The sequence below is a fragment of the Lissotriton vulgaris genome, chromosome 1_1, assembly GCF_964263255.1.
Source record: "Lissotriton vulgaris chromosome 1_1, aLisVul1.2, whole genome shotgun sequence".
Taxonomy (NCBI): domain Eukaryota; kingdom Metazoa; phylum Chordata; class Amphibia; order Caudata; family Salamandridae; genus Lissotriton; species Lissotriton vulgaris.
Genome location: NC_141685.1, coordinates 253055238 through 253075386, shown reverse-complemented (window position 1 = coordinate 253075386; position 20149 = coordinate 253055238). Strand labels below are relative to the sequence as shown.

Here is a 20149-nt window from a genome sequence, read left to right as displayed (position 1 = left end):
ATTTATGCCCAGATCGCTGTACTGGGGCTCATGTATGACATTGTTCTGCATTCTGTCCATCAACTGTTGTTTTTGCATTTGTCACCCCGAGTGGGATGGTTATGCTCAGACATGAGTCCCATGCTCTCCACACCACTGGAGTCAAGCTATCCTTGCTGAAGATGGCTGATAGCCAAAAGTGAGAGAAGCTCTAAATGCCACCCTGACTTTGGACGAGCTGCACCTTGGAGTGAAATCCTTCAAGTCAGGAAAGACACCAGGTAGTGACGGTCTCCCAGTCGAGTTCTATGCCTCACTGTGGGACCTAGTGGGACCGGATCTTCTGCAGGTGTATGAGGAGATGAAGATGGAGAGGGAGGGAATCATGCCCCGCACTCTGAGGGAGGGAATGATTGCTCTCTTGTATAAACATAAGGGGGAGAGATGTGACCTAAAGAACTGGCGTCCCAACTCTCTCCTGAATGTAGACTACAAGATCCTTGCAAAGACACTAGTGAACAGACTGAAGGGTGCCATGGGAGAGTTAGTACACCCAGACCAGACCTGTGGGCTCCCGGGGCGCAGGGTCGCAGATAGCCTGGCACTGATAAGGGATACGATCCAGTACATCACGGACCGCAAGATCCCGGCTGCGCTGGTCTGTCTAGATCAGGAGAAGGCATTCAACCGTGTCTCCCATGAGTTCATGGAGAGGGTACTGCACGGGTTTGGGCTGGGGGAGCGCTTCTGCGGTTACATTAAAGTAATGTATAAAGACATCTTCAGTTCAGTCATTGTAAATGGTTGTAAAACAGACCCCTTTCCGATCAGGTCTGGGGTAAGACAAGGCTGCCCGCTCTCGCCACCTCTGTTTGTTTTGGTAATAGAACTTCTTGCCGAGTACATCAGGAAGAACCCAAACATCAGAGGGATCCAGACACCCGGTGACGCGAAGAAGGAGGTCAAGTGTTCGCTGTACATGGACGATGTCACCCTCTTCTGCGCGGATGGAGAATCAGTCAAATCCCTGCTGGAGGCGTGCACAGACTTCGGAAAGGCATCAGGGGCGAGAATCAACGTGGACAAGTCGCAGGCCAAACTCTTCGGGCGACGGGACCTCTGCAACAAGCCTCTCCCCTTCCCCATCGAGGCAGGACTGATGAAGATCCTCGGCGTCTGGTTTGGAGGACCAGGGGCAGCAGCGAAGAGCTGGAACGAATGCTTGGCCAAGGTGAAGCAGAAACTGGGTCTCTGGAGCCTGAGAAACCAGAGCATTGAGGGGAAGGCTCTGGTGCTCAGGAACAACGCCCTGCCCGTGCTGCAATATGTGACACAGGCCTGGCCACTCCTGGCCAACGTAGCACGGGCCATAAACAGCATGGTGTTCCACTTCGTCTGGCACTCAAAGATGGACAGGGTGAAACGGTCGGTCATGCACAAGGAGCACCGCAAAGGGGGGAAGGCAGTCCCTGACATCCCAACAATCCTCAGGGCTTTTTTTGTGTGAGGCTGCGTCCGAATAACTCTGTTAAATATGAACAAGGACCACTCGGCATACAAGGTCTTCCGCTTTTTCCTCCTCCCGGTGTGGAGACGGCTGGGATGGGATAAGTGGGAAAATGCAGCAACTTTCAACTGGGACCTTCCATGGTACTACAGGGAGGTGGAAAAGTTTGTGGGTGAATTTGGGCTGAACTGCGTCATCCCTTGCCTTTGGAAGCCCGAGACAATCCGCAAACTGATCAGGACCAGGGACACCGCCGAACCAGTAAGCGACCTGCCCCCAGCAATGGCAGCGCACGTGTGGGGGAATGTATCCTCCCCAAGTCTGACCAACAGACAAAAGAACATAGCATGGATGTCTGTGAAGGGGGGCCTGGAGTGGAACATTTGATAGTACAACCAGGGAAGAGACCAATATGTAAAGCACACAAATTAATTAAAAATATAACAATTCAGATTTATTAATAAAATTGCATTCACAAAAGTTTATATAGGAACATATTCATTACACAAAGAATACACAAAGATATATATAGCTAAAATATTTGTAACACAATATCACAAGAAATTATTTAAAACATAGGTGGCAAACAATACAATTTGTCGACGCGCGTTTCGGCGTTGTCAAAACGCCTTCATCAGGAGCCACATACAATCTAGAAAACACGGTATAGGTGCTCTCTAATAAATCTGGATACGGTCCAACATCTGATTTCTTGGCCGTAACTAACACTTAGGTTAGTCTTGTTCGACTATTATCGTCATGTATATTAAAAAGGTGTTGCTGACGACGCGATCAAAACCCCAGATGCCGCAGTAGTATCGTTATGTTTACCGCATGCTAAAGAGTAGGGAAGTAGGCCGCTACGTCAACCTGTCAAGAGCCGATTAGGTCACAGAATGTGTTAGTTTCCGAGCGTCTTGCAGCCGTTGGTATTATTTATATTTTTCCTGAGCTAAGAAGAATTATAAGCCGTCAATGCAGCCTGTGGGGTTCCGGAACGAAGTCCGTTTCCTGGGGTCTACAGCAGCGTATCGCGGCCGTTGATTTGGGCGTGTTACGTCCGAAAAAGATAGAAATCGGTCCGTATCTTCAACCTGCGGGCGCGGCGCATATGTCCTCAGCCAGCGTCCCGCAGCCGTTCCAACGGCTGCGGGACGCTCCCGCAGGTTGAAGATACGGACCGATTTCTATCTTTTTCGGACGTAACACGCCCAAATCAACGGCCGCGATACGCTGCTGTAGACCCCAGGAAACGGACTTCGTTCCGGAACCCCACAGGCTGCATTGACGGCTTATAATTCTTCTTAGCTCAGGAAAAATATAAATAATACCAACGGCTGCAAGACGCTCGGAAACTAACACATTCTGTGACCTAATCGGCTCTTGACAGGTTGACGTAGCGGCCTACTTCCCTACTCTTTAGCATGCGGTAAACATAACGATACTACTGCGGCATCTGGGGTTTTGATCGCGTCGTCAGCAACACCTTTTTAATATACATGACGATAATAGTCGAACAAGACTAACCTAAGTGTTAGTTACGGCCAAGAAATCAGATGTTGGACCGTATCCAGATTTATTAGAGAGCACCTATACCGTGTTTTCTAGATTGTATGTGGCTCCTGATGAAGGCGTTTTGACAACGCCGAAACGCGCGTCGACAAATTGTATTGTTTGCCACCTATGTTTTAAATAATTTCTTGTGATATTGTGTTACAAATATTTTAGCTATATATATCTTTGTGTATTCTTTGTGTAATGAATATGTTCCTATATAAACTTTTGTGAATGCAATTTTATTAATAAATCTGAATTGTTATATTTTTAATTAATTTGTGTGCTTTACATATTGGTCTCTTCCCTGGTTGTACTATCAAATGTTCCACTCTTTTCTCACATTGTTATTTCCCTGTATTACGCATCCAGTACTTGAACAGGGGGTCCTTGTTGTTCACATTGTGAAGGGGGGCCTGCCAGTAAGGTCCTTCATGCACAGCAGAGGCCTGTGCCCGCACAGGAACTGTCCAAGGGGATGCCCCGCAGAGGAATCTGCACACCATCTCTTCTGGGCCTGCCCCTTTGTCCAGAGACTACGGGCTGTCTTACGCCAAGAACTGCTAGCCCTCATCCCCTACGAGAACATTACTGAACAGTCCATGATGTACGGGCTGTTTCCAGGGACACACACAGAGGAAGCTATCCAGGGGAGCTGGAGGCTCCTTTGCTGTATTAAAGACATCTCCTGTTCGCCAGGACCCGCCTGGTGACCAACGGAGAGGTGGTGAAGCTTTATAAGCTTCCCTTATTATTATGAACCGAGAAGGGTGCCGCAGGATGGTGCTCAGCCTGCTTAGAGACTATGCAGCCACGGACAAGCAGAAAAGTGAGGAAGGGGAAAAACTGTAAACACCCCCCCTCCAACCCCACTGGACTCTTTAAAGTGGCCCCATTAAAAACTGCAAACGCTATCTGCAGACATTCTTGAACCCCAAACTGACGACTTGTAAATGTTTAAATGCATTGATTAAAAAGTTAAGGTGGACTGCCTTCCCGAAGGGGGAGGTACCACCACCTTGAAAACCATGTATCGCAAACTTTTAAGCACTTAATAAAAGTCTTTGCCCCAAAATTTAAAAAAAACAAAAAAAACAGTCCTAAGATGCTTGATTCTGGTTCAGGAAAGACATGGCTTGGTAGTTCGGGCTGGACTGTTCCCATGAGGCACAGGGTCAAGACTGATTTGCATATGGTCATGTCTGAACTGGGGTGGTGTGGAGTGCAAAAAAACGATGGATTTATGCCCAGATCTCTGGGGGGAATGTATGACATTGTTCCGCATTATGTCCATCAACTGTTGTTTTTACGTTCCGCCCTTCATGCCATGTCTCATATCGTGTGCTGTGGTGTGTGTGCGGGGCGCAGGATTAATGGGAAAAAAGCGAGCGTTGTGCCAAATATTTCATTGTTTTTTCTTCCCAGGTTCTGTACATTCCAGCTTCGGGTGTCCACCCTGCTCCCTTTAAATACCCCTGCACCCCATAATCATAACCCACCCTTACTCCTTAAAATACCCCATCACCCTTAAACAGTAACCCATCTTAACCCAATAAATATACCCTGTACCCCAAAACTCAAACCTATCCCTAAACCCTAAAAATACCCCTGTACCTGAACTCAAACCTAGCCCTGAACCCTATAAATACCCCTGTACCTCAAAACCCAAATGTACCCTCGAACCCTAAAAAATACCCCTGTACCCAAAACCCAAACCTAGCCCTGAACCCTAAAAATACCCCTGTACCCCAAAACCGAAACCTACCCCTGAACCCTAAAATACCCATGTACCCAAAAACCAAACCTAGCCCTGAACCCTTAAAATACCCCTGTACCCCAAAACCCAAATCTACCCCGAACCCTAAAAATACCCCTGTACCCCAAAAACCAAACCTAGCCCTGAACCATAAAGATAACCCTGTACCCCAAATCCCAAACCTACCCCTGAACCCTAAAATACCCCTGTACCCCAAAACCCAAACCTAGCCATGAACCCTAAAAATACCCCTGTACCCCAAAACCCAAACCTAGCCCTGAACCCTTAAAATAACCCTGTACCCCAAAACTCAAACGTACCCCTGAAGCCTAAAATACCCCTGTACCCCAAAACCCAAACCTAACCCTGAACCCTAAAAATACCACTGTACCCCAAAACCCAAACCTAGCCCTGAACCCTTCAAATACCCCTGTACCCCAAAAACCCAAACCTACACCATAACCCTAAAATACCCCTATACCTCAAAACCCAAACCTAGCCCTGAACGCTAAAAATACCCCTGTACCCCAAAACCCATACCTATCCCTAAACCCTAAAACTACCCCTGTACCCCATAACAACAAAACTATATCTGAACACTTAAAATACCCAAACACCCCAAAACATATACCTCAGTACCCCAAAATATATACCCCTATACCCATACTTACCTTATCCAAACATTTTAAAAAACATGCTTTTACCATTCATGCATTTACAACGAATTTCGTTGTAAATGTATGCGTGGTAAAAGCATATAAAATGTAATGCCATGCGTTATAATGGCATTGCGGAGTCATGGTACTTTCGTAATAAAAGTATGCGGAGTGATGGTATGCGGAAAGAAAGTTGCAGAATAATGGGTGTTTACCCTCCCCGGTAAGTACATTGGTGGCACGGCGGCCCACATCTCCAGCAACATACTCATATTTTTTCACCACCGATTTGAAAAATGCACAGGTCTCTCTCATTAATGGCCAGAACCGACATACACATTTAGACACACCTCCCGCCACAATTTCTAGAATTACGAACTTTAGAGTTGGGGAGCTACGTTCGAATCTCGGCATCAGCTCAACATCATGTGATTCCAGGCAAATCGCTTTGTCTCCCCGTGCTTACCACAAATGAATGTCTTCTTCTGTAATGTAAATTGTGCTCATGCCATGTTGTTGAGTTTGCGCTATATAATATTGCAAGGAAAAATAAAGTAGGAAAACTCGAGTTCACACACTACTGAACGCACACTCTTAAGTGCATCAGCAGTGCACTGTGAATTGGAGCGTTTCACAGGCCTGTCACAGATAAGAAATGCTATCAAAACGAAATCCTACAAAACAATATACCGGCAGCAATTCATACCCGCACAACGTCGGGACAGGCTGCTAGTTACTTAGATAAAGAGACACCAGCGGTCTGGTCTACACTCCGTCCATCCAGAAGCGTATTTTCTGGTTTAATGGCCCTACCCCACATTAGATCAAGATCAATGCTTGGTCCTTAAGAAAGACCAGGAACAAAGTGGTCGATTTCAGCACCCTATGCACCACAGAACAGTCCGCTCCCAATAGTTTCACATTACACAAAGGAGTTATCTATTGTACCCACAACCCATTGATACATCAGCTTTACCTATACAAGCTATTCACAAAAGTGAACTTTGACAATTAAGAAAACATTAGGCAATGAGAGAAGGGATGATTTTGGGGTCACCCCTTACCTAGGGGGAGGGCACGCAGATGCCTTGAACACAAAGAGCATATAATGCTGAATGATTCAGTGGTGGTCCCATCCTCCTAGGAACACCCCAAGCAAAGCTATGTTCAAAAATACAATGCCAGCCAAAGGCCCAGCAAAGCATTATGGGGCGAGATTCTAGAGTTTAGTGAATATTGTTGGATTAGCTCTCAGCTGAGCCCCAGCACCTGCCCCTTGAGGAATGTTTTGATATTGGATACTATAATATTCACTGCATTCTAGTGTATCGTCCCATAATGCTTTGCTGGGCCTTTGGTTGGGATTGTATGTTTGCCCATACCTGTGCCTGGGGTGGTCCTAGCAGGATAGGACCACCACCGAATCATTTCAGCATGATGTGCTCTTTGTGTTCAAGGCATCTGCCTGGTCTTCTCTCTATCATCACGTCTCTCACTGCTTGCTATTTTTCATTTTTACTTTTGTGAGATGACTATCTGCATTTTGGCATGTAACAATAGAATTATTTATTGCTTAAAAGAAGGCACTGCTTGCTATATTTCCATTTTTGTGAGATGGCTATACGTATAGAAACCTGCAAAGATAATTACTCTTTCTTTTACTAAAGGTATTTGAAATTTCTGCTTAAAACTTTTATTAATACACTACAACGTAGCTCATGCAAAAACTCTCGAATAATCTACTGCACCCACATTTTATTGACAAGACAATTTAACCTTTACTTGCTACAAAACATGTAACCACTTCACAAAAATCAGCTCTGTGCCAGCTACACTCTCTTTTAGTTGTCAGCATGCCCCAGCCACTCTCTCACGGCTGGTTCACACCCATCCAGCACATGCACCTGGGTGTATACATGTTATTATTTATGCATGGTGGCCTAGGGCACTACCACATCACATTCCCCACAGCTGGAGGTGATGTTATGGCTTCTGCACCACTTGCATTGCACAGACTTGGTGGCACAGAATACACTGCGCCTGGTCGGGCTACCACCACGGGACAGTGACTTTCGGTGCACTGAGGTAGGGGCATCTTAAATGCAGAGCGGGTTTGCGGCCTGTGATGATGCGCCGTCCTGACGGTCTGGACTGGTAAGGATTTGTGTGTGCCCTGCTGGACCGCAGTGTAGGCCTTAGCCAGCAGGCTGCGCATGCTGACCGCCACAGAGTTAGTGACACCTATAGGGCTGAGCGTCTGTGCAGCCTGCGATGATGCCGCCTGTACTGATATGTTCTCTGCCATTGCGAAATCAAGTCCCAGAATCACGTGTGTGACCTTGTGGCCCACGGTGAAGTGCTTCATGATGTGGAGGGTGCCAAGATCGCGGGCCCCAGGCTTGGTGCTTTCACCGCACGTAGTGGCCCTCTTGGAGACACGCCAGTGGCGGAAGGTGAGCAGTGAGGCCTGTGTGCGCAGGGGTGGGCAATCACCACTGGGCGGCATGAGGAGCTGGGATGCACCAACTTGTGTGCGTAGGGGCGGGCAAGCAATGATGGTGGGTGCAATTATGTGAACTCTGCCATTCATATATCTGGACTCTGCTTCAGGTGAGGGGCCTGGTGGACTGCAGTGTATACCGGCACAAGGTTGGAGACATACCGGTGGCAGCAGGTGAGCAGTGCGGCCTGGGTCTGCAGTGTCGGCACTCTCTTTCTTTCTCCCTCTCTTCCTCTTCCTCTCAATCTCTCTTTCTTTCTTTCTCTCTCTCTCTCTCTCTCTCTCTCTCTCTCTTTCTTTCTTTCTTTCTTTCTTTCTTTCTTTCTTTCTCTTTCTTTCTTTCTCTCTCTTTCTCTTTCTCTCTCCCTCTTCCTCCCACTTTCTCTTTCTTTCTTTCTTTCTCTCTCTTTTTCTTTCTTTCTTTCTTTCTCTCTCTTTCTCTTTCTCTCTCTCTCCCCCTCTCTTCCTTTCTCTCTCACTCTCTCCCTTTCTTTCTCCCTTTCACCCTACTTTTTTCTCTCTCTCTTTCTCTCTCTTTCTGTCCTTTGATGGGCGCATGACACACCTTCTTATCTTGTATTTTGCCTTGCAGGCTGTGACTTACAGATTGTCTAGAGAAGACCCGTCATGACTCTTCGAAATATTTGTTTTGAGTTGAATTTGATTTGTTTGTTTGGAAATTAAAAGTTGAATGAATGGTTCTCCTTGTCTTTGATCACAAATGAATGTTGATTTTTGTTATTGTGCGATATCATGTGAATTCTTTTGTTCATGATTCTGTAAGGTTGATGCAAAATATTTTTGTCCTTGTGCCCATGGTAGGGCCCCAGGGGGGTGGTCCTGTGGGTGTTGTGGCCCTCTTGGGTGTCCGAGCTGCATGATCAGTAGCTCCATGGCATCTGTTGTTCTTCTGGTGCGGCTCTTGGCTGGGCTCCCTTTCATGGTGCAAGTTGTCGTCCGACTTTACACCAGGTCAGAGCAGGTGTTAAATCCCTTCTGTTTTGGGATCCTATCACCAATCAGGCTGGTTGTTGAGAATGTTGCGAAGTGGTCTTGTTGTGGTTTTTTACACGGGAACGCCTACTCATTAGCGTTAGTTGCCGGTGTCATCTGTGGCGATGTTTTTTGCGGCTGCTATCGCAGAGAAAATGGTGAAATCGGCTTTTTAGCACCGGTTTGTGAATGAGGTGATAACTTTATTGTCACTTTGGCTGCGATAAAGAGCAGATAACTCGGCGATAAGTCCTTGAGAATATGCCCCGTTGCTGCACATTGGAAATGCCATTCATTCAGGAAGAAAGTACAGACCAGGAAAATCTTGCAATACTTCTGGTGCAGTCCCTCAGTTAATGAGTAGAGGTCCAGCGAAAGTAGGGTGATAGCATCATTACAATATACCAGGGTGCAGTACCACAGCTCGTCACTGGGCGTCTCTAACCGTCAGCCAGGCACCACACTGTAGGGACACCAGGGGTGCAGTACCCCTGGTCGCCACTAGGGTTCCCTCACCAAGACAGCCAAGCACCTCATTGAATAGGCATCAGGGGTGCAGTACCTATGGTCGTCTCTAGGGGTCCCTAATCACATCAGCCAGGCACCACACTGTATAGACAGTAGACACCAGGGGGCAGATTTACAAGCCCCTTGCACCTCTTTTACGCTGCTGTTGCGTCACTTTTGTGACATAGCGGTGGCGCAAAAGACGCGCCATGGTGCGGGGTATTTACAATGTGACGCAACTCCCAGATGCGTCACGTTGTAAAGTCCTGCACCAGAAGGAGGCGTTCCATTGCGGGGAGGGGGGGCGTTCCGGTGTAGGAACGCCTCCCAAAAGTGGCTGAGTGAAATCTACAAGATTTCACTCAGTCACTTTTGGGCCCATGCTGCATCAAAACCCTGCGCCTGCTTGAAGCAGGCGTTAGGATTGACGCAGCATTGTGGAGATAGAGCCCCAAGAGCATTGCTGGAGCTGCGTTGTGCTGCGACGCAACTCCAGCAATGCGCCGCTTTTACGGCACAGATGCGTTACGCATCTGTGCCATTTGTGCCCCATGGTGCGCCGCACTGTAAATGCGTTGCATCCAAGGTGGCGGAGCTGCGGCGCACAATAACTGGCGCATCCCTGCTAGTATGCAGGGATGCGCCAGTTATTGTAAATCTGCCCCCAGGGGTGAAGTACCACGGGTCGTCACTAAGAATCCCTAATCAAGACAATAGTAACACATTACAAAAGGGAGGAACAGGAATCAATTATAGAAAAAAGAGAAGGTCCATTACCAGTGCTCCCAAGATTAAATGCCAACACAATGGATGGCAGCTGTTCCTAAACAAGAGACAATTCTGCAACTTTTCTAGTTGAGATAAGATATGTCTAGAGCTAGAGTTAGTGGGATTGAGATAGAGATAGGAGAATTCCTCCTTTTGTAATTGCTGCCCTCACACACCCTTACGGGTGTCATGCTTCATCATCAGGCGTTGCTCCTCGTGGGGGTGGCGCTGCAGTCCCCCACGTGCCCCACGAGAGGGCGCTCCCCACGCTCCCTGCTGAACCCGGTATCGTAGCGCTATACTGCCCCTTGCTAGCAATAATTGGTTGTGCCTGATTGTACCATTGCTCATATCACTGCTCATATCATTGCGATATTGCCCGCATTGTACCATTGCTCATATCATTGCGATATCGCTCGCATTGCTCGTTTGGGTATTTGTGCCTGATTGTGCCGGTGACACTGCCCACATTGTAGCGGTGTTGCTTTGCTTCAATTTGAAGATCGCTCTTGCCTGATTGTGCCCCAATCTCGTCCGGTTTCGCTTTGATTGTTGCTGCCATTTTGTTGTTGTTGTGCCTCCTAGCCCGTCTCTCCACCCCGCTCCCGCCTCCCAGCTGCGCCTCCCTCCCACTGGAAGCTAAGGATCGACCCGTTAAGCTAAGCGCGCTGTGACCGTCCTGTCTCGTGCAGAAGCGGTCGCTCCCCCCGCTCCCTGCTGAACCCGGTATCGTAGCGCTATACTGCCCATTGCTAGCAATAATTGGTTGTGCCTGATTGTACCATTGCTCATATCACTGCTCATATCATTGCGATATTGCCCACATTGTACAATTGCTCATATCATTGCGATATCGCTCGCATTGCTCGTTTGGGTATTTGTGCCTGATTGTGCCGGTGATACTGCCCACATTGTAGCGTTGTTGCTTTGCTTCAATTTGAAGACCACTCTTGCCTGATTGTGCCCCAATCTCGTCCGGTTTCGCTTTGATTGTTGCTGCCATTTTGTTGTTGTTGTGCCTCCTAGCCCGTCTCTCCATCCCCGCTCCTGCCTCCCAGCTGCTCCTCCCTCGCTCCGCCCCCTCCACTATCCACTTATATCAAAGGCATTTGCGCGCAGCATTCATGCGCAGCGGACGCGCCCCATGTGCTCCGAAGGCATGCCAAAGGTAAGCCCGTCTACGCCCGTCCGCGCCTGGACCGCGCCAGACCCCCTGCCCCCCGCAAAATCCACTCCACCCGCCTAACGTACGACGCCGCAACCCTCTCTGCTCTCAACACCGGCCATCTCCCCGACTGTCACCTAGCCGCCCCAGGACGCACCCATGGGCCCTTCACCTGCCATTCCTGCAAGTTCGACTGCTTCAAGACCCACACTATAGCCACAAACGCCAAACAGAGCCCCGACAACAACCACCTGAAGTGCATCCTGCTCATCACCAGTTCGGTCCACAGACATGCCATTGAACTATGGAACCCACTAGACAACACCACGCCGGACATCGCCTTCCTTACAGAAACTTGGATGAACGCCTCATCAGCGCCCGACATCGCCATAGCCATCCCGGACGATTACAAGATCATCCGTAAGGACCGCATCAACCAAACAGGAGGAGGCATCGCCATTGTCCACAAGAAAACCATCCACATCACGACCAGCTCCGACGACACCCTCACAGCCGCTGAACACCTCCATTTCCAGATACACACCGACCTCAAAACCACACTTAGAGGCACCCTCATCTACAGGCCACCAGGACCCCGCACACAATTCTGCGAAGACATCACTAACTTCATCAGCCCACAATCCCTCCCCTCCGAGGACTACATTCTCCTAGGGGACCTCAACTTCCACCTCGAAAAGAACAACGACAACAATACCATCACCCTTCTGGACAACCTCTCCAATCTCGGACTCAAACAACTGGTGAATACCCCCACCCACTACGCCGGACACACGCTCGACATTGATCTTCTCCTCCAGCAAGCACGTCTCCTTCATTCATGCCACAGGACTCCACTGGACGGACCACAGCTGCGTACATTTCAACTTCAGTAAGACCACGACCCACCACCACTCACAACAAGTCCCCCACAGAAACTGGAACAAACTTACCACCGACCAGCTCACCACATCGCTAAACCAAAACCCTCTCGCTAAATCATCGGACCCTAATCAAGCAGCCATCAATCTCGCACAATGGATCACCCACTGCGCCCACGAATTAGCTCCGCTGAAAAAGCAACACAACAAGCCAGGTAGCAAAAAAGCCTCTTGGTTCAATGACGACCTCAAGAACTCCAAAAAGAACTGCCGCACCCTCGAGAAAACTTGGCGAAAAAACCCAACCACAGACAACATGACCACCCTCAAGGAGGCCACCCGCAAACACCACCAGCTGATCCGATCCACCAAGAAATCAGCATTCAAGGAGCGACTCGACAACAACGCCCACAACAGCAAGGAACTCTTCAGCATCATCAAAGAGCTTACCAACCCCAGCGCCAACACCAACGACATCACTCCGTCTCAAGGCCTCTGCGACTCTCTAGCCTCGTTCTTCCACAATAAAATCGCTGCCATACATAACAGCTTCAGCGACCAGTCCACCCCCTTACCACCGAACCGAAGCCCACCACCCTTGACGCCTGGAACCCGATCAGCACCGAAGACACCATCCGCTTGATGAACTCCATTCACTCCGGATCACCAACCGACCCATGCCCCCACCACATCTTCAACAAGGCTAACTCCATCATCGCACCCCACCTCCGGAATATCATCAACTGCTCCCTCAACACTGCTACCTTACCGGAAAGCTGGAAACATGCCGAACTCAGTGTCCTCCTGAAGAAACCTACAGCATACCCCACTGAACTTAAGAACTACCGCCCCATCTCGCTCCTCCCTTTCCCCGCCAAAGTCATAGAGAAGGCCGTCAACAATCAGCTCGCCGCCCTCCTCGAGTCTAACGACTCCCTCGACTCCTCACAGTCCGGTTTCCGAGCCAAACACAGCACCGAGACCGCCCTCATCGCAGCCACAGATGACATCCGATCACTACTCGACAACGGAGAAACAGCTGCCCTCATCCTCCTGGACCTCTCCGCAGCGTTTGACACGGTCTGTCATAGCACCCTTGTACAACGCCTCTACAACATCGGAATACAAGGAAAAGCATTGGATTGGATCATATCGTTCCTCACTGGAAGAACCCAGAGAGTCCGCCTCCCCCCTTTTAAATCAGAGGCCACCAAAATAATCTGCTGCATTCCCCAAGGCTCCTCGCTCAGTCCCACTCTCTTCAACATCTACATGAGCCCCCTTGCATCCATCGCACGCCAACATTATCTCCTACGCTGACGACACACAGCTGATCCTCTCCCTTACCAAAGACCCAAACACCGCCAAAACCAACCTACACGAAGGGATGAAAGACGTAGCCAAATGGATGAAGAACAGCCGCCTAAAACTAAATTCAGACAAGACGGAAGTCCTCATCCTAGGATCATCAACCTCCACTTGGGACGACTCATGGTGGCCACCAGCCCTGGGCAGCGCGCCCAAACCTACGGACCAGGCTCGCAACCTGGGATTCATTCTAGACTCCTCCCTCTCGATGACCAGACAAGTCAACGCCATCTCATCATCATGCTTTAACATCCTACGCATGCTCAAAAAGATCTTCCGTTGGATCACCACTGAAACAAGAAAGACGGTCACTCAAGCACTTGTCACAAGCCGACTGGACTACGGAAACACCCTCTACGCTGGAACCACAGTCAAATCACAGAAAAAACTCCAACGCATTCAAAACGCCTCCGCCAGACTCATCCTAGACATACCCCGCCACGACCACATTTCCGGTCACCTGAGAGACCTTCATTGGCTCCCCGTCAACAAGAGAATAACGTTCCGTCTTCTCACCCACGCACACAAAGCCCTCTATGACCTAGGACCCAAATACCTCAACACACGCCTGACCTTTTACACCCCCACCCGCCAACTACGATCGTCCAATCAAGCCCTCGCCACGATTCCACGTATCCGTAAAACAACCATGGGAGGAAGATCTTTCTCCTACTTGGCGGCCAAAACCTGGAACTCTCTCCCCACCCATCCCCGCCTTACACAGAACCACCTCTCCTTCAGAAAACAACTCAAAACTTGGCTATTTGATAAGTAACAACCCCCCACCCCCCTCAAGCGCCTTGAGACCCTCCGGGTAAGTAGTGCGCCATACAAATGTTAACTTGACTTGACTTGACTTGACTCTTTGTCAGAGATCTTTTATAGGAGATGCCGGTTGGAAATGTGGAAGATGTATAGTATACTTCCCATTTTGCAATTATGGAGACTTGCAATGATAATGGGGGCCTGTGCTGTCACGTGAATCGTATCAATATAGATCACCGGACTCTGACGGCCATGATGGACAAATTGAATTAGATTCAATGGATCAGTGAAAGGATATAGAGAGAGATATATAACTAGACCTCCCCCAAGTGGTACAGATGCTTACATCTATACTACTATTATAAAGAGAGAACTGTGTCCTTTGAGCCAGGTAAACTCGAAAAGTACACCACCAATCGCAACACCCAATACAGCGTTGGAAAGGGCAGTTGCAGCAGAAGGACATAGGCTAGGCAGACGCCCACCATATACATTTAAAAAGTAAAAGAACCGTGCGAACAAAGTAGTCCCTTGTGGGCGTGTCTGTGTTGTCCTGTGGGCTTGTGCTGGGGGGGCGTGACAAATGCTGGGGGCGTGTGGTACGTTCCGCCCTTCGGGCTGGACTGTTCCCATGAGGCACAGGGTCAAGGCTGATTTGCATATGGCCATGTCTGAACTGGGGTGGTGTGGAGTACAAAAAAACGATGGATTTAGGCCCAGATCTCTGTACTGGGGTGAATGTATGACATTGTTCTGCATTCTGTCCATCAACTGTTGTTTTTGCATTTGTCACCCCGCGTGGGATGGGTATGCTGACACGTGAGTCCCATGCTCTCCACACCACTGGAGTCAAGCTATCCTGGCTGAAGATGGCTGATAGCCAGAAATTGGTGAAAGAAATGGCTTGGCAGTTTGACCTGGAATGTTTCCACGAGGCACAGGGTCAAGGCAGACTTGCTCATGGCTGTGTCTGAACTTGGGGGTGTGGAGTGCAAAAATTTTGATGGATTAGGCCAAGATCTCTCTATTGGGGTGAATTTATGGCATTGTTTTTACATTCTGCCCTTCATTCCATGTCTGATATTGTGTGCTGGGGGTGTGGGCGTGTGCGGGGCGCGCGTTGTGTCATATTTCATTGTTTTTTCTACCCAGGTTCTGTACATTCCTGCTCCACGTGTCCACCCTGCTCCCTTTAAATACCCCTGCACCCCATAATCAAAACCCACCCTTACTCCTTAAAATACCCCAACACCCTTAAACACTAACCCATCTTAACCGTATAAATATACCCTGTACCCCAAAACCCAAACCTATACCTAAATCCTAAAAATACCCCAAAAACCAAACCTACCCCTGAACCCTAAAATACCCCTGTACCCAATAACCCAAACCTAGCCCTGAACCCTTAAAATACCCCTGTACCACAACACCCAAACCTACCCCTGAACCCTAAAAATACCCCTGCACCCCAAAACCCAAACCTAGCCCTGAACCATAAAAATAACCCTGTACCCCAAAACCCAAACCTACCTCTGAACCCTAAAATACCCCTGTACCCCAAAACCCAAACCTAGCCCTGAACCCTAAATATACCCCTGTACCCCAAAACCCAAACCTACCCCTGAACCCTAAAAATACCCCTATACAACAAAACCCAAACCTAGCCCTGAACCCTAAAAATACACCTGTACCCCAAAACCCATAACTATCCCTAAACGCTAAAACTACTCCTGTACCCCATAACCCAAAACTATATCTGAACCCTTAAAATACCCAAACACCCCAAAACATATACCTCAGTACCCCAAAAACATACACCCCTATACCCATACTTACCTTATCCAAACATTAAAAATAAAATATGCTTTTACCATTCATGCATTTACAACGAATTTCGTTGTAAATGTATGCGTGGTTAAAGCGTATAAAATGTAATGCCATGCGTTATATTGGCATTGCGGAGTCATGGTACTTTCATAATGAAAGTATGCAGAGTGATGGTCTGCGGAAAGAAAGTTGCGGAATAATGGGTGTTTACCCTCCTCCGGTAAGTACATTGGTGGCACGGCGGCCCACATCTCCAGCAACATAATCATATTTTTTCACCACCGATTTGAAAAATGCACAGTTTCTCTCATTGATGGCCAGCACCAACATACACTTTAAGACACACCTTCCGCCACAAGTTCTAGAATTGCGAACTTTAGAGCTGGGGAGCTACGTTCGAATCTCGGCATCAGGTCAACATCCTGTGATTCCAGGCAAATTGCTTTGTCTCCCCGTGCCTACCACAAATTAATGTGTTCTTCTGTAATTTAAATTGTGCTCATGCCATGTTGTCGAGTTCGCGCTATATAATATTGCAAGGAAAAATAAAGTAGGGAAACTCGAGTTCACACACTACTGAATGCGCACTCTTAAGTGCATCAGCAGTGCACTGTGAATCGGAGCATTTCACAGGCCTCTCACAGATAAGAAATGCTATCAAAACGAAATCCTACAAAACAATATACACCTGGCCAGCAGCAATTCATACCCGGACAACGTCGGGACGGGCTGCTAGTATTAGATAAGTGTATAGTTTACTGCCGCACTTGCTGTGGGAAAAGCATTGGATGGTGTGGTATAAGCACAGAAGAATACTAAATGATGCAGCGTGTTCATGTTTTTCCACGGCGAGTAGAAGTACACAAAACTTACTATTAGCCCACGGTGATGGTGGAGCTTCCACATTGACTGAAGATGTTATTGGTATTGAGGCACTCTATGTCGTGGTTTGGGCAGGGAGGGTAAGCCTTGTTATACCAATGGCAGACAGGTCATCTGTGGTCACCAGAAGAATGACTATTCGTTCCAATTGTCTGGTGGTCGTAAATAAACACTAGGACCTGAAGTCACCCTGGCAACCACAAAGGATGATTGCTCATGGCAGCCAACACTGTGGGTATTCCTTGGTGGCCGGAAACGGTATATAAAGGGAATCATATGCACCCTAAACAGTCCCAGATCAGGTGACCCCATCAATTTCTTATTAGATCCGGAGCATTAAGAAAGATGCCAGTTCTACCCAAAGTATGTCGTCATTCAGACCAACCAAATTGCTTTTTAAGCAGAACACCCACAGTTGTTCTTGTTTAAATATTATGCATGTGGACCAGTTGTGATTGGATTCAATTATGGTTCAACAAAGACTGTCAGGGAGATGAGTTTTCTCTAGGTAGTGGTTCTGTAGCCTTGTGTTGGTTTTCCTGCAGTGGATAGTGCTTTTGTGTTCCCCAATGCGGGTTTTAACAGGGCGGGTCGTCAAGCCACATACCTCATGGCACAAGGTATATACAGTTAGAATGGAGTTTTTAAAGCCAAGGTCTGGGCAAACCAAGGTCAATCTGTTTAGATGCTGTATTCGGGGGGCACACAGCTCAGGTCCTGCACGGGTAGTGTCCTTTACTGGGGGTAAGGACCAGAGAGTGTGTTGTCTCTGAATTGAGGCTTTTGGTTGAGTATGGACCAATATGTCTCTCAGATTTTGTGTGCGTTTGAATGCAAACAATAGAGGTGGGCCTGGAGTGAAGCTGCCTGTTTTGAGGATGTTCCAATGTCTTTTGATAATTTTCTGAATTTTATTGGAGTGAGGTGTAAATGTGGTCACACAGGTTAAGGAATCTAATGCTGGTTTGGTTCTGACCTCTAGGAGGGCCTCCCTATGGTTGTTCCTTGCTCTTTTGTGGGCATCTCGTATGACCTTCCAAGGAGAGTGTTGTGCTGATAAGTTGTCAGATAGTATCTTGGACTGAGACTCAAATTTGTTAAGTGTATTACAGATCCAGCAAAGGCGCAAAAACTAACCAACAGTAGATTATTTCTCAATGCTTTAGGGTGGTGGCTCTCAAGCAAACTATTTCTGTCTGTGGGTTTTCTGTAATTGGTGGTTTTGAGAATATCATTCTGTAGTGATATCAGGAGGTCTACAAAATGAATGTTTTCTTGTGAACTGATGCCGTTGAATTCCAGAAAGGGATCATGGGTATTGATCCTCATCACCTTGCCAGAACATGATGATATCGTCAATGTAAGAACGCCACACCAGTATGTTGGTCCTGTATGGATTGTTCTCTCTCAAGATACATTTTTCCTCGAAGTCGGCCATATGCAAACAGGCCAGGCTCGGGGCATAGGTGCTTCCCATGCTGGCGCCTTGGCTTTGATGGTACAGTTGTCTCTGTAAGGCAAAAAAGTTCTCTTTGAGAGCTAGAGAGTCACAGTCACAAATAAATGCAATGGGGGTTTCATATGGCCTTGGGTCAACATTCTGTAAGGCATATTCTAGAACTGTAAGTATCGAGTCCTAAGTAATATTCGTATAAAGCGCCTCTACGTCCACAGTCACTAAATACTTAATTGATGCTGCAAAATTTTCAATCAGGTTCAAAACCTCCGTGGTGTCCATGAGGTATGTAGATGTTTTCATCACTAGGGGGTGCAGATAAAAATCACGGAACTTGCTGAGTGGTTCCAGCAAAGAATTGATCTCGGACACAATCAGGTGTCCCAGTGGCAGTGTCGACCCCTTATGGAGCTTAGCAGTAGAGTATAGAAATAAGGGGTACGAGGGTCATCATTGGTAAGAAAGGCCGCCTCTTGGGTAGAAATCCATCCTTCCATCTCAGCCTCAGATATCAGACTTCTGATTATGGTGGACAGACGGGCTGTTGGATCTTTATCTATCGGCCGATTGTACTTTGTATCTGATAGTTGGCGGTGACATTCAGCATCGTACAATATACGTACATATAATGACAATAGTCCCTCCTTTGTCAGCAGGCTTCAAAATGATGGTCTGATTCTCTGTGATGGTTTTGTGTACGTTCCTCTCTTCCCTGGACAGGTTGTCGAAGGGATGTGTGTAGGTAGTGTCTTTCATGTCTTTCAAAATCGCCTGTTCAAAAGTAAATACCTCATGTGGTGTCATGACAGTGGTTGGTGTGAATTCAACTTTTTTTTTAGACTAGTTCCGGTAATAGGGGTCTCAGGTTTGTCTTGAAAAATGCATAGACGTACCCTATGCACACACACAATATTGTTGTACACGTAGGTGGTAGTACACAAAATTCATAGAAATGCAACACATGCAGAGAAACAGTTATTATTGACAAAAAAATGGAAAAGAAAAGTGTGACAAGGGATGATCCTTTGGTCCTTTTTTAATTTTCAAGGCTTAACAACAGCCAGCCGACACGTGTTTCATCGCTCACACGAATCTTCAGGGCTCTAGGTAGCGGTGTTTGAGCCAAAGGTCGCTCTGCCGGTGATACTTCCGACCCGGTGGGGCCCAAGACCGTCTTAAAATTCCAATATGGATGAGAGGACGTGGACTTGAAGCGAAGTGCGCTTCTTTCTTATGCCCGGGAAATGTAGTTAATATCTAAAAGGAGCCAGTCACTCCGAAATTCTTATGGTCTAATAAAGCGCTGAAAAGAGACGGAGGATCAGAGGTAGCTCTATACCCTCATGGTATGTCTTTGTTTGTTTCTTCTTGAACTCCGAGGAGCTGATCCCGGGTCGCCGTGCTCCTGGTAATGACACGTGTCGAAGACGGTCATAACCCAAAACTATATCTGAACACTTGAAATACCCAAACATCCCGAAAAATATACCTCAGTACCCCGAAATATATTATCCTATACCCATACTTACCTTATCCAAACATTTTAAAAAACATGCTTTTACCATTCATGCATTTACAACGAATTTCG

The 20149-nt window shown here is 47.7% G+C and overlaps 1 pseudogene; it reads left to right on the top strand.

Annotated features, from left to right (window-relative positions):
* The first annotated feature begins 958 nt into the window (after nucleotides 1–958).
* Nucleotides 959–3892, top strand: LOC147746812 (uncharacterized; annotated as a pseudogene).
* The last annotated feature ends 16257 nt before the right edge of the window (nucleotides 3893–20149 follow it).